Source organism: Sminthopsis crassicaudata, chromosome 3 (genome assembly GCF_048593235.1).
Source record: "Sminthopsis crassicaudata isolate SCR6 chromosome 3, ASM4859323v1, whole genome shotgun sequence".
Classification (NCBI taxonomy): Eukaryota; Metazoa; Chordata; class Mammalia; order Dasyuromorphia; family Dasyuridae; genus Sminthopsis; species Sminthopsis crassicaudata.
Window position 1 is genome coordinate 437,749,646 of NC_133619.1, and position 15,671 is coordinate 437,765,316.

Consider the following 15,671-nt stretch of genomic DNA (forward strand, 5'->3'; position numbering starts at 1 on the left):
CCTCTAATGCTAATAGTATGATGGTTATGGTAGAGATGAATAAAGGAAGAAGAGAATTAGGAGAAGATATTTCCTAATAGTCACCTCTAAATAGGGCAGTGGATAGAGTGCTGGAGCTGGAGTCAAGAAGATTTGAATTTAAATCTAGTTTCAGAAATTTAGTAGCAGTGTGACCTTAGGTAAGCCATTTAACATCTGTCTGACTCAGTTTTCTCAATTATAAAATGGGAAGAATAATAGTACCTACTGCCAGGATCTAACAAAATAATATTTCTGAAGTGCTTAGCACAAAACCTACTACCCATTAGGAGCTGAATAAATATTAGCAATTGTTATTATTATTAAAGGAGATAGGTGAATCTGTGAATAGAGTGTCAGGCCTGGAGTCATGAAGACCTGAGTTCAGATCTGTCCTCAGACACTTATTAGCTGTGTGACCCTGGATGAGTCACTTAACCCTGTTTGCCCCAGTTTCCTAATCTGTAAAATGAACTGGAAATGGAAATGGCAAAATACAACTGAAAAATGACTAAACAACAAAATTATTGCTACCATCTAATTCAACCCCATCATTTTGTAGATGAAGTAACTGAGATGTAAGAGGTTAAATTGTTTGCCCAAAGTTATCTAGGTAGTAAGTAGCACATATGAAATTCAAACCTGGATCCTTAGACTTCAAATCTAAAACACTATACAATGCTGCTTCTCAATTAATTTCTCCCTACTCTCAATGTTAACATTATTCATCTACACTGATGTGTCAGTTATTCATTCAGATGTGAATTAGCATTCAATATCTTTTTATTCAATCATTTCCAATTCTTCATGACTGTATTTGGGTTTTCTTGGCTAAGATACTGGAGTGATTCATTTCCTTCTCCAGCTCATTTTATAGATGAAGAAACTGAGGCAAACAGGGTTAAGGGACTTGCCCAGGGTCACACAGCTAATAAGTGTTTGAGGCCAGTGAACTTAGAGAGATGAGTCTTCTTGATTCCACGCCAACTGCCTTTTCAATGTGTTACCACTTACTGTAAAAAATGTGTCTCAGAGGCACAACTCAAAATATCAAAAACTAAGGCTTAAGACTGTACTATCTACCACACTTCAAGGTTTTAAAAATTCATCCTTATAGTGATGTCTTTAGATAGGTATGACAAATATTCCTATCTCTAGTTTGAGGAAAAGGAGGATCTGAGCTGCTAAATAAGTATATAAATCAGGATTTAATCTTCAGCTCTGATCTTCTTTCCAATACACAATGTTCTTACAAAGTCCTAAGCACATCCTGAAGTGACTTGATTTATATTTTATGTAGATTTGACTATTTTCAGTCATCTTAATTTAATATAAGATGATTTAGACTTCTGTATAATGGTTTCCAACTGTGACTCTCTACCACTCCTCTTTCCTGAAAAAAGCAAGCACAGAATAATCCCTTGATTTTTTTTTTCCAATCTATTCCTTTTCCTTTTTCTGTGAATTGAGAAGGGAATATCAGAATCTTGTGACCTCTGACCACCAGAGTCTTTCAACATTTGATGCTGGCATACCTGAAAAAAGAGGCAATGTCTCCGAAGGTGTTGCTGACCTTGTGACATAAATTGGTCCCCAGCACCCCCTTCTGTATTTTCTGTATTCAAGATATTGGGTAGCACATAATATAATAAAAGGAAGTATAGAAACACCCTGAAAAAAAATCTACCCAGGAAAAACACCCTCTCCTTCATTTTCTCCACCCAAAAAAATCCCACACTACTCTCTCCTGATTTGCTTTCTCTTTCTTCTTCCCCATTCCTTCAAAAAGAAGTATCTAGCCTAGAACACCACTCATTGGGCAACTCATTTCACATTTATCTGCCTCAGTTTCCTCCATTATAAAATGAGAATCATGATAGCATCTACTTTCCAAGATTGTGAGTTAAATGAGATAATCTATAAAGTATTTAATATTTCCTACCTGTCACATAATAGATACTTAACAAATTCTTGTTGTCTTCTTCTCAAACCCTTCTCTTTCCTATTTGCAGATGATCTAAGATAGGAGAGGAAGGGGCTGAGACAAAACATATACTCTTTTATTTATAGATGTTGCCTTCTTGCTTTTAGAGGTTCAGCTGCCTTTGCTGCTGTAGTATGGTAACAGAAGACATATTGCTGTAATTTATATGTAACCTGTAATATATAGGACAGTTCTGAGCTCTAGCTGTTTTCTATCTTATTGCATAATTGGGTTCACATTGATTAGTGTATGTAATTGAGAGAGAAATGTGAATATAAGGTAAATTTTCACAACCTTAAACTGAAATTTTCAAATTTCTCAATGTCTCAATTGTTCAAATCTTTTCACCTTTGATCTTTTGATTTTTTAAAATTTTTTCATATGTCCTTTCATCCTCCCATTCCATTTCTGCTATTGTTCATTTTCTGTAGTTTTTGAGTCTTTATGAGTCTACTTGAGGTTTTCTTTGATAAATATACTACAATTTCTTTCTTCAGCTCACTTGATAATTTAGGAAACAGAGGCAGAGTTAAATGACTATGGTCAGCTAGTAAGTGTCTGAGGCTGCACTTTGAACTTATGAAGATGAGTCTTCCTGATTTTAAGACCATTGTTCTATTCACTGTGCTATCTAATGCCCATGAAAAACAGGGCCAAAATCAAGTAGAGAAGTGAAATTAAGGACACAGCCCTAGCATCCCCTAAAAACAATTGCTTCTCCCTTTAATTTCTTGATAATCTAATATTGGCCTAATTGACTTAAGTTGATGTCACCTTAATTAGCATTTTTATAGCAATTATTGAGTCCTTCAGTATTCATATCCACATTACCTAAAAGAGCTCTTGGGAAGGAAAGGGAAAGATTTGGGAAGAAGAGAACAAGAATTTGTTAAGTACCTATCATATTCCTGTTACATAGTGCTAAATACTTTAAAGATATTACCTCATTTAACCTAACAACAACCCTGGAAAGAAGGTGCTTTTTATATTCATTTTACAGTGAAGCAGACAGAAGTTGGTTGGGAATGTCCGATGCCAAATTTAAATTGCCATCTTGACTCCAGGCCTAGAGCTGTGTCCCCCTTCCTAAAGCTGCCTTTTGGATATGAATGACCAAGATGACCCAAGAAAAAGTTCAGAATGGTGCTCATTGTTAGCCTCTTTAATGGCAAAATACAAAATTCTAACTAGGCTGCTTGGAGCCATGAATGGATAAATCAGGAATGTTAATTCCATGCCATAAAATAGGAGACCACACCATGTAGCAGGAGAGAAGGAAGATAGGAACAAGGGAAGGGAGGAGCAAAAAGAGCTTATTCCCCTTTTTCTGGCCATCTGACTTTGGAATTGGCTTCCTTAAACTGAATTGCTTTTCATAACTCATTTTATCTCCTCCTTTATTTCTGAACCAACAGATTTAAAATAAAAAAAGAAAAGCTTAAAGGCTGTTTTGGTATGTTTCCTATACTTTCCACTCTTACTCCCACCTTCATCAGAGCCTTCCTATTTGGGTATCAAAAAGGTCACATCTAGATTTTCCAGACTGCAACTCTTTGGAATACACATTAGCCTATCTACAATGCAATTATATTGATTCTACAGCCTTTCTATAGTGCAATTATATTAATTCCTTTGTCTCCATGCTAACATAAGGTTCCTAATCTACATTTGGTACATAAAACTTTTGTACTTTTACCTCTAGATTCTAAAACTCTGAAATGTCCCTCTCTGATGACAAAATCCCATCCTTCAACATTTACCAAGAGAGAGGCTTACTGATCTGACTCTTCACAGAGACATAAATTAATCAATCAATTTATCTATGTGCCAGGTACTGTGCTAAGTATAGGACCTAGAAGGGACCTCAGAGGCCCTATAGTTTAACCTTCTTGTTTTACAAATAAGGAAACTGAGGCCCAGAGAAATTAAATAATTCAAAAACCTCCATTATTTAGCCAATCTTCAAGTTGTCAGGGTTGGCCTTAGAATGGTAAAGGAATATTTCTTCCCCTAGGAAAGGAGTGTTGAAGTGTTGAAGTCTGGAGGAGGATAGCTGAGTAGGTTTACAATGGATGGTGTACATCATCTCTATAAAATAAGGAGCAAACGGATCATTCAAGGCTAGAATGCTATAGCCACTGTGCTACCCAGCCACTCTAAAAAAAAGTTGATAACAGATGCTTTGTGGCATTCTGTAGAATCAAAAGGAGATAAATAAAAAGGAATTCTGAGAAGCAAAAACCAACATGAATATATATTGGACCAAATAGCCATTAACACACCTTTCTTCAAACACCTATGCCACTGCCTCTGGCATTAATCTGTCAATCATCCCAAGAGACAGGTTTTTCTTGCATATTCAATGTCTTGGTTCTTTCCTTTCTGCCTCCAAATTCCAATGTGGGAGGGAAGCCTTTCCTTAGTCCACTGCTGTCCCTCCTCCCACTTAACCTTCTATTACTGAATTTCTCAGAACTGTACTTTACACTCACTAGTCCCACTTCCCCATCAGCTACTCAAACCTTAACTCCTTGCATTCTGGCTCTCCCCCTCACAAATCTTACTGCAGTTACTTTCTTGATGACCACCAATTCATTCAGCAAGCATTTATGAAATACTTTCTTTATGTGAAATATTGTGCTAGCATTGGAAATAAAAAATAAAATATTTTCTTCCTCAAGGACCTTACATTCTATTTGGTGACAGAAAAGTATATAAATAAATAATAATAGCATTTTAAGGTTTGCAAGCACTTGACAAATATGATCTCAGTTGAGCTTCACAACAACCCTGGGAAATAAGTATTCCTAATTATCTCCATTTTACAGATGCAGAAATTGAAGTAGACAGTCCGAGTGACTTGTCCAGAGTCACATGACTAAGAAGTATCTTAAAGCTAGCTTTGAATTTAAATTTTGCTGATTCCAGGTTTTGAGTGCCCTGCCCATTGTATGCCCTAGTTAGTTATGCATAATGGCCATGTAATAAAATGATCAAGTAAAAGATCAATAAAAAGGAGGGCTCTAGAAAACTTTGTGAGGTAAGAAAACACTAAAACAATAACTTGGCGCATTAGGGAAGGATTTGTGGATAAAGTGATGCTTGAGTTGAGCCTTGAAGGAACATATGGATATCAAAAGGCAGGAGGAAAAAGTATATTTCAAGTATAGCTTTTGGCTTGTGAGAATGCACATAATTAGGAGATGAAATTTTAAGTTTGAGAAATGACCAGAAGTTCAGTTTGGCTCGAATGTATCTAAGAGGATCTAAAGGAGAATAAAATGAAATGAGATTGGAAAGATAGTTGGAGTCAGAAATGGGAAAGTCCTAAATGCCACGCTAAGGAATGTGTAATTTTATCCTAGAGGCCAGTAGGGATCTTAGCCAGGGTAGGCCTGTGCCATTAGGGACATTATTTGGCATCTTTGTGAAAAATAACTTGGAAAAGTGAATGTAGGAGGTAGGAACATTAATTAGAAGGCTGAAATATGGTGTTGGAAGACTGCAGATGTTCAGAGGTCAAATCAAGGGAAAATTTCAGAAAGGAGGGTAATTTTATGTTATTTTTTAAGGTAGATTGTATCAGTGCCTTTTCTTTCTACTGATTTGGGGCTAAAAATGAATTGCAGGATTTCTGAGGGATGGATATATGGCCAATACATATTTCCCACTATAACTTTCTCTTCCTCCTTTCTTTTAAATTTTTTTCTGTCCTTCCTCTTTGTCTTCTTTTAAATTTTCCTTTCTTTTTTGCCTCTTAGTGGCACCTAGTGGTATCCCTGGGCATTGCTTAGCCTCACTAGTGGACCAAGAGAGTTGCAGATTTCTACTTATTGCATCTTCCCTTTGGAAAACGCCTAAATTCTTTACCGACACCTCTCATTCTCTTTGGCTAGCCCTGTCATTCCTCTTTGACAAGTTTACATTTTTCATGATTTTAAGTGCTTATTAAGAGTTTTGTATTATAGTAAAACTTATAGGATATACTGTATTTTAAAAGGACCAGGTCTAGCAATTGCTTCAAATGATGCCAGAATTTTTTTTTTTATGATTTCAAAAACATTTCATTTAAATCACTATAATTTCTCCTATCTGGACAAATGCACTTTAAATACAAATAACAACAAGAAGATATTATCATTTTGATTTGAAAAAAAAAATCTCCTCCTACTATGTCTATTATGCATAAACTGTGCCATTGCCTCAATGCTCCTTTGGGATATTCTTAAATTCCAAGCCTTATATCACTCCCTCTTGCACCAGGAAAGGTATTTTATGCATGACAGACACTCAATAAATGTTAATGGATGCTGTCAACATTTTTAAACTAGATCTATGATTTCATTAGTGTAAAGAACTCTCAGAAAGGAACTCTTCTCAACTGACAAAGATTAGCACTTTCTCCATAATTTGTAATCCTTGGGAGTTGCCAGAGCCACTGAGAAATTAAGTGATTTGCCTACAAACATACAGCCAAGTTAGTTGTCAGAGGCAGGGTGGGAATCCAGATCTTGACTCTGAAGCTATACCAGGATGACTCTTGCTAAAGTATGACAAGATTTTAATAAACATGGGAATGGAGCCCAAACTCCAGTCCATTGTTCTCCTATCTCCCAGCTACCCTGACCTTTCTGATCTTTTATTCAAAACCCACTCCATTAATGGGAACAGTTAAAAGAAATGCCTGTAAGTAAGAATTTGCCATTTTTTTATTTTTCAGGTGTATAAGTTTATGGACACTAAGTTAAGAATCTGTGATATAGTTGAATGTTAGAGGGTAGAAGCTAGTGTGGAGATAGAGGGAGATAAAGTTATATATATGAAATATATTAAAGGGAATTTGATAATATCCATTTAGAACTTCAGAATAAAGCAGTAGACTTAAAGAAAAATTTTAATCATATTAGTCAGATCATCGGCTCATAGATTTAGAACTAGAAGAGACCTTAGAAATCACCTAGTCCAGCCTTTTTTGTTTTTTTGGGGGGAGAGGCGATTAGGGTTAAGTAACTGGCCCAGGGACACACAGCTATTTAAATTCACTTCTTCCTGATTCCAGGGCTAGTGTTCTATTTTGCCACCTAGTTACCTTAACCTCTTTCACTTTACAAATGAGATTGTAAGAATTCCAGAGAAGTTAAGTGACTTTTCCCCAAGGTCACTTACTATGTTTGTTGACTGACTATTTAACAGTGATATTAGGGGAATTTATCCGAACGTATCTGCTTCTGGGTTTTACTTCATATAGGAATGAGACCTCTCTTCTTTCTCATGAGTGATTTTGTTTTCCCCAAACCAAAGGACATTTATAGCAAATTTGAACTATAAATCCCACCTAAAAGGAAAATTTCACTAACATGTTAATATTATTTTACCCTTGCTCCACAATTGTGTTTTTATTTTCTATTTCAATTCCCCTTTTTAATTTCTAAATAGTGACAGAAATGAAGCTTTTTCTCCATTCATTCTCTTCATTTCTGAACTTTTTCTCAACCATCTCTAAGCAAGTTTACTGTTGCTTTAGCCAGTAGATTGACAATGAAAACAAACAAAATTTATTTTGCTCTATTTTATTATGGCTTTGGAGCTATCTTTGTATCTGGGCATACCTGAAATAATATGCATACATACAAACCAATACAAATTTTGGCCCAAAATTTACATTTCAAAATACCTGGCCTTCTTGCCTACTCCTTGACTTCCTGGGTTGTTTTTTTTGTTTGTTTGTTTTGGTTTTTTTTTAATCACCTATCTTCCTATTCACTTCCTACTTCCTTGAAAGGCACTGGAATGCATTGCAAATCTCCAGAGCTGGATTTTAATTTTGCCTCTGCAACTTACTGTCTCTGTGATCTCTGACCTTTAAGTTTCCTTATCTGTAAAATGAGTGGGTTGTACTAAATGATGTCTAAATTTCCTCCTAGCCCTAAAATTGGTTATTCTTAAATGTAACTCTCTAAGCCTAAGTTTAGGTGTGAGTTGGTTTTTTGGTTTGTTTTGGGGTTTCACATCCCCTCTTAGGACCATGGGACATTCCTGTTATTCATGAAATGGATATTTTATTTCTCAGCAACCATTTAGTTGCTAAGGTGAATAGTCCACACTGAGAGAAACATTTTCAAACAGACTTCCCTGAAAAGAATCTCGAGAGCTGGAAGGGTTATTGCTTATTGCTCAATACTTACTGAAAAATTTGAATTCATTCATAGTTCAGAGATTCATTTAGGTCTTTGAACCAAGTGGATGTAAAGAGTACAGAGAGGAGAAACATTTTAACTTTTTTTCTTTTTTCTTAAGACAAACCAATTCAGTGACATTTTTTCTGCATGCTAGTTTGAAGTAAAGGAAGAAGGAACAAACAGCAAATTAATCAGACAGGAAGCAAATAACCACAGTAGGATGTCTGTCTCTGACTCAGTGTGTTAACACTCAACCAGAAGTCCAGACCTTGTCTAAAATGGCTGGTTTGACTACACTATGTTGGTCCTAGCTAATAATTCGATTTTCAGGGATGGTTGTCATGCTTATCTTAGGTCTCATATGTTCTCTCCGCCTGTACCCTGATCATACATGTCATTTGACGGTAAGACAAACTATATTTTAAGTTGAACTTATTTCCTTTACAAGGGCGTGGGGAGAATGAAATGGCTTGTAGTGGGGGTCATCTGTTATGTCAAAACGAAAGGGCTTCGTTTGCTAGGAAAAGGTCCTTGCTATGGCTCCATGTAGATTTCATAGCATGGTGGTATTCATTAGCCATCACTTGGGGTGACATTAAGGGATTAGTAACTGCAATTATGAATTGTTAATGAGCACAAATACTTTATTAGCATTATTTTTCTTTTTCTTGGGAGAAGCCTTAACCTCTTTGCAACACATTTATTCTGAAACTGATATTTATTTCTGTTCTTTGTGTGTGTATGTATATATGTGTATATATATGTATATGTACATATATACATATAGATATAGATATAGATATAGTACAGTATGACCAAACATTTATTACTGAGATATCAGTTTAACAAGGATCTATGTTAGACGTCCAGTAAAGGCCTAGATCGTTGAACAAACATTACTATGATGTGTTGCTGTGCAACTGTAGTAATATTCTTTCTTCTTATGTAGTATTTTTCTTATAGGGGAAAAGGATCTTTATTTTATTCAAAAATTAATTATATTTTATTTTTAAATTATTTGTAAATGAATTTTATTTTATTTTAAGATTAATTTAAATTAATTTCATTCTATTTTAAAATTATCTTCATAATAGTTTTCTAGTAGAGGAGGATATTATATTTGAAATTTCATAAAGTATCCATTTAACATAAAAACTTTTTCAAATTCTAGGATTTTAAAAATCAATCTCAGATTTTTAACAAACATTTACTAAATCCTTGAAGTGGCGACTTCTTTTAGAATATATTTTTAGTCCAATGTGGCAAGAATTTATTAAGTAAATGTTAAATTCAAAGAATTGTGCTAGAAAAAGGAAGGAGGGAGGGAGAGGAAAGAAAGAGAAAAGGAAAGAAAGAAAGAAAGGAAGGAAGAAGGAAGGAAGGAAGGAAGGAAGGAAGGAAGGAAGGAAGAAGGAAGGAAGGAAGGAAGAAGAAAGAAAGAAAGAAAGAAAGAAAGAAAGAAAGAAAGAAAGAAGAAAGAAAGAAAGAAAGAAAGAAAGAAAGAAAGAAAGAAAGAAAGAAAGAAAGAAAGAAAGAAGAAAGAAGAAAGAAAGAAAGAAAGAAGAAGAAAGAAAGAAAGAAAGAAAGAAAGAAAGAAAGAAAGAAAGGAAAGAAAGGAAAGAAAGAAAGAAAGAAAGAAAGAAAGAAGAAAGAAAGAAAGAAAGAAGAAAGAAAGAAAGAAAGAAAGAAAGAAAGAAAGAATATAGGAAGAAAGAAAGGGAGGGAGGAGAGAAGGAAGGGAGAGAAGGGAGGGAGGAAAGAAGGAAGAGAGAGAAGGGAGGGAGGAAAGAAGGAAAGGAAGGAAAGGGAAGAGAAGGAGGAAAGGAAGGGAAGAGGGAAGGGAAGGGAAGAGGAAAGGCAAGGGAAGGAAAGGAAGGCAAGGGAAGAGGAAGGCAAAGGAAGGGGAAGGCAAGGAAGGGGAAAGGGAAGAGAAGAGGGAAGGGAAGGAAAAGAAGGGAAGAGGGAAGGGAAGGGAAGGCAAGGGAAGATGGAAGGCAAAGGAAGGAAGGAGAGAAGAGAAAGGGGAAGGAAGGGGGAAGGGAAAGAAAGGAAGGGGGAAAAGGGGAAAGGAAAGGAAAGGAAGAGGAAAGGAAGGAAAGGGATAAGATACAATATATAAACAAGTACATATGTATATGATCGTTTTGGTAGAAAGGAAGAGTACTAACAATTAACATAATGGAGAAAGAATTTCATCTGGAGAAGGTGTGTGACTTGATCCTTGAAAGAAGCTAGAAATTATAAGAGTTAGTAATGAGGGAGAGAGGGAATACATTCAGGGATGAGGGATAGGCACAGAAATAGTATATGAAATACCAAGTTCAAAGAACATCAAGCAGTTCTGTTTTGTTAAGAGTGTAGAATGTATAAAGGGGCAGTAATGAGCCATGAGTGTAGAAAAGGTAGGTTAAAGCCATATTGTAAAAGACTTTAAGTACCAACCTGAGGAAAATATCCTCTATTTGAGGAACCATTGAAGGTCCTTTGGAAAGCAAGCAACAAGGACAGAAATACTTCAAAATGTAATTTTGGCAGCAATGAGGAGGATGAATTGGAGAGGAGACTGAAAGCAGAGGAGCTAATTAGGTCTTAATTAGGAGAGAAGAAGGTAGATACAATGAATGCTGTAGAAGTAGAATTGGCAAGATATCGGATGTGGGAGGTGGAGGAGAGAGGAACAGTTGAGGATAACTTCAACATTGGCAGCCTGAGTAATGGTGATTTCCAAAGGGGAAAAAAAAAAAGTTTAGAAGAGTGGATTTAGCAGACGAAGATAACAAGCATCTTTTTTAACATGTTGAGTTTGAAATATCTACAGGATGCTTTCAGATATATGAGACAGTGGATAATGCTGGATGAAACTGATTTTAATCCCTATGTGTGTTGGGCTGTTCCTCAAGACTTATCTGTGCATTCATAGAGTTGGCAGGGTGACTTTTGGTAGAGGGAGTTCCCACATGGGGAGTTTCCTTTTTTTTTTAATTTAATTTTTATTTTCAGTTCTAAATTCTCTCCATCTAAGGTCCTGTCTTCTCCTTCTCCCCCCCCCCACTTGAGAAGACAAGAAATATAATATCCATTATACATATGAAATCATGGAAAACATATTTTTATATAAGCTGTGTTCCAGAGGAGGAAAGCAAGAAAAACAAAGAGAGGGAAAAAAAAGAAAAAAAAAGTGCTTCATTTGACACTCTGAGTTCATCAGTTCTCAATTTGGAGATGGCTAAGCCTTTTTCATTATGAATGCTTTGAAATTATGGTGGATTACTATATTAGTCAGAATTACTAAGTCTTTTACTTTCACAAAAATGAATTTTACAATATTGCTGTTACTACGTATATTGTTTTCCTAGTTCTGCTCATTTCACTTTTTATCAGTTCATAGAGATCATCCTACTTTTTCTGAGAACATTTCCTTCATCATTTCTTATAGCATGACTGTATTCCATCACATTCATATACTATAATTTGTTTAAGGATATCTTTGCCATCACAAAAAGAATTGCTATTAGTGTCTTCATAAATAGGAGTCCTTTTCCTTTCTTTGATCTACTTGGAAAATAAACCTAGTATTAATATTTCTGGGTCAAAGGATATGTCCCATTTTATACCTTTTTTTGTCATAATTCCAAAAATTTTTCTCTAGAATGGTTGGACCTGGGGTAGCTAGGTGGCACAGTGGATAGAGCACCAGCCCTTAAGTCAGGAAGACCTGAGTTCAAATCAGGCCTCAGACCTTAACACTTCCTAGCTATGTGACCCTGGGCACAATTACCTCAGGAAAAAAAATAGAATGGGTGGACCAGTTTATAACTCTGCCAACAATGCATTAGTGTATCTAATTTCCCATCATCTCTCATTTTCCTTTTCTATCATCTTAGCCAATCTAATAGATATGAGATGGTAACTCAGAGTTGTTTTAATTTGCTTTTCACATGAGAGTTTCTAACAAAGGTTTCCTACACTAACAAAACCACAGATCCTTTACAAATCCTAATGTATGTATTTAAAATAAAGTTCTATGAAATTCTCAAACTCTTTACCCCCAAATGCCTGTTATTTTCCTTCTCAACAAACTCAGAAAAATTGTGGTTGTTTTTTTTTTTTAAATTCTCAGGAACTACTCATAAAAAGAATTTAAACTTTGGGAGCTTTTTTTCCTTAGAAAATCATAAAATGGCCAACCAAGTCAGTCAACAAGCATTTATAGGAAGACAAATAAAAAGAAAGATAATCCAAAGAGTTTACATTCTGCTGGATGAAGACAACACATATATGGGACAAATGTAAAGGGTTAAGGGAGATGGAGGAAGGATATGATAGAAGTCCAAAGTATAGTCTAAAGAGGAATGAGAAAAAAACTGGCCTGGCTGCCCTCCTTAAATGGGGATTCTGGCAGGAACCATACAATCAGAGGGAGAGGTCACAGAGGCAGAGAGAACTTCCAATGTGCAAATTATAAGGCTGGAGGGAGATTTCAAGAGGAAGAGCTGGGGCATGGTAGAGGAATTATTATCATTATTATTATCTACCTTTAAAAATTAAACCTAGAAAATATGTTATTTAAACATATATTAGATTGCCATCTAGAGGAGGGGGTTGGGAGGAGGGGAAAATCTGAAACACAAAGCTATGCAAAGGTCAATGTTGAAAAATTACCCATGCATATGTTTTGAAAATAAAAATATTTTTAAATAATAAAAAATTTATATTTAAATTTTAAAAAAATTTTAAAAAGAAAATGTTATTTAAAAAGTATATCAAATACTAAACTATTAACTTGGGCTATGAGCTTTCAGAGTGTTATGTCCTCTAAAATGTGGTTATCTAATCAACCACTGGTCATCTTTTTCAGTTCTTTGAGAGACAGCACTCTGAGCTGTTATGTTTAGAGCAACCCATTATAGTGAAAATTATTCTCTGGACTCTTTGACCAAAATTATATTTCAATGATGACCTCAATGATAACAAGGCCCAGGTGGATCTGGCCTGTAAGCCATTAGTCCCCTTCTTCTTTACTCCCTTACTCTATCTAGTGCCTGGATCCCTAAACAGGATTTTCACAAGAAAAAGTGGTAGCACTAGCATGGATAAATAGAGTAAATTGGTCTCCACTTAAGGCTCTTAAAAACTAGTTTCTTAAAGACTAGGTAATATTTTGTTAAAATTTCATATATTTTGGTGAATGCTTCATACATATGTAAAGTATAATCCATTTCATTTTCATCAGTCTCCCTCTAAAAGATGTTACCACTTTGATTTCTAGCTCTTTTTAGTTTAGTTTAGTTTTGTTTGTTTCATCAAATTGTTATCTACTGGTTCTTCTAAGAGGAGTTTTTACATCTATAATCCTCTTGGGTTTGATAAAGTTATAAGGGACCCCCTCATTTGGCAGATGAGGAAACTGAGGGGGGGAAGAAGACAAATGACTTGTCATAGTGACAGTAAGTGTAGAGAGGCAGATTCCAAATCTAAATATTTAGAATCCAAATCCAGCACTGTTTTCATAATGCCACGCTGCCAAAAAAAATTTATCAAGGAAGATCTAGTCCTTAACTTCGCGCTGCTCTATGTGGAACATTTAATTCAAGGCACTAGAGGGATGCAAGATTTAATTAGAAATATGGTTCTGAGAAACTGCACATTAGATTGAATGAATATGCCCCATAATAATAGCTAACATTTATGGAGTACTTTCCAAAGGGCTTTACATGTTCTTTCTCATTAGATCTTCACAACAATCCTGGGATGTTTTATTTTAATGATGAAGAAACTAAGACTGTGAGAGAGAAAGGGATTTGCTCGGTCTTTCTGATTCCAGGCATAGCTAACGACCTTAATCAACATCTAGCTTCCCCAATTCAATAATAATATCTAAAATTTATATAGCACTTACTGTGTGCCAAACTCTGTGCTAAAAACACTTTACAAATATTATCTTACTTTATCCTTACAACAACCCTTGGAGAGAAGTGTCATAATTATCCCCATTTTATAGATAAGTAAACTAAGGCAAACAGAGGTTAAGGGACTTGCCTCATTACCCTGACCTAGTGGATCACTGGTTTGTCCTAGTTCATGGAGCTACTATATATCAGAGAAGGCTGTATCCCTACAAGGACAAAAATGAAAAAATAACCTCTGCCCACTAAGAGCTTACATTCTGAGAAATACAACATGTAAACAGATAAGTATCAGTCAACTTAAGGAGAAAGAGAGCACTAGCAACCAAGGACAACCTTCCCTAAAGAGAAAATTCTTAAAAGAAATAAAAGATTATAAAGCTAGAAAGGGGAGCAGCAGCATAATAATATACAAGTTCAGGAAAAATACCATGGTTCGGCAGCTAGATGGAGCAGTGTAAAGAATGCTTGGTCTGGAGTCAGAAGACCTAAATACAAATCTTGTTTCAGACATTTTTTAGCTGTGTGACACTGAGCTTCCTCATAATTTCTGTTTGCCTCAGTTTCCTTATCTGAAAAATGAGGATAATAACAGCACCCTGGGTTGTTGTGAGAATTATATGGGATAATAATTATAAAGCACTTAGCACAGTGCCAGGCATATGGTAGGTGCTTTATAAATGTTAGCGAGAGAGAGAGAGAGAGAGAGAGAGAGAGAGAGAGAGAGAGAGAGAGAGAGAGAGAGAGAGATGACAGATAGATTCATAAGTAGATAGAAGAATAGATGAATGGATAGACAGATTTATAAATAGATTCATAGACAGATGGATAGAGATTGATGGATAGATAGACAGATTCATAGATAGATGGATTGATAGATTCATAGATAAACACACACACGCACATATATATATAAAATTATCCCTTCCACATCAGAGGGGTTAAGGGCACCGTACCCCCATAATCTAGAAAACTCCTGTAAAGTTTTTGGTTCTTCATACCAGAGAAGTCTGAATGTTTTCTTTTTCTGTTGTGGGTTATAATCAGTACTTTATTGTAAAATTTGGCTTAAGTATTTAGTCTTAGGCTCTGTGTGATCAGCTGGCCTTCATGTGTTATCTGCAGCTTCCATAAAACTCCCCCAAAATTCCCATTTAATTCCTTGTGACAACCTGCAACATATCGAAATCATGATTACAATGTAAAAGGAAGAATTGTGTGTATTTGTGTGCACATATATGTATATATGCATATATGTATATAGGTATGTGTGTGCATTTTGTATATATACATATTTATAAATAGTTTTCTACTCATCATCATCCTCTTGAGAGGGTAATGATGAATAGTAAAATGTTTTAATTCTTTTGAAAGTCTTTTTAACCCTTCAGGAGTAAATTTGGTGGCATTTTTCTTTTTCTTTTTTTTTTTTTTATAGGTCAAAAGGTAAAAAAAATTTTTTATTATATATATATTTTTTTATAATATTATCCCTTGTATTCATTTTTCCAAATTATCCCCCCCTTCCTCTATTCCCTCCCCCCGATGACAGGCAATCCCATACATTTTACATGTGTTACAATA

General features: G+C 35.3%; 1 protein-coding gene across 12 annotated transcripts in view; it reads left to right on the top strand.

The window, feature by feature from the left end:
* Window positions 1-15,671, top strand: part of WIPF1 (WAS/WASL interacting protein family member 1) — a 158,959-nt gene that overhangs the window by 111,984 nt on the left and 31,304 nt on the right. For 2 of the 12 annotated variants that reach the window (XM_074303065.1, XM_074303067.1), the window contains exon 1: window positions 8,423-8,585. The exons of the other annotated variants lie outside the window; for them this stretch is intronic. The gene's annotated coding sequence lies outside the window, so the exon portion shown is untranslated. Of the gene's footprint in view, window positions 1-8,422; window positions 8,586-15,671 lie in introns of those variants that run through there. 12 annotated transcript variants of the gene reach the window in all.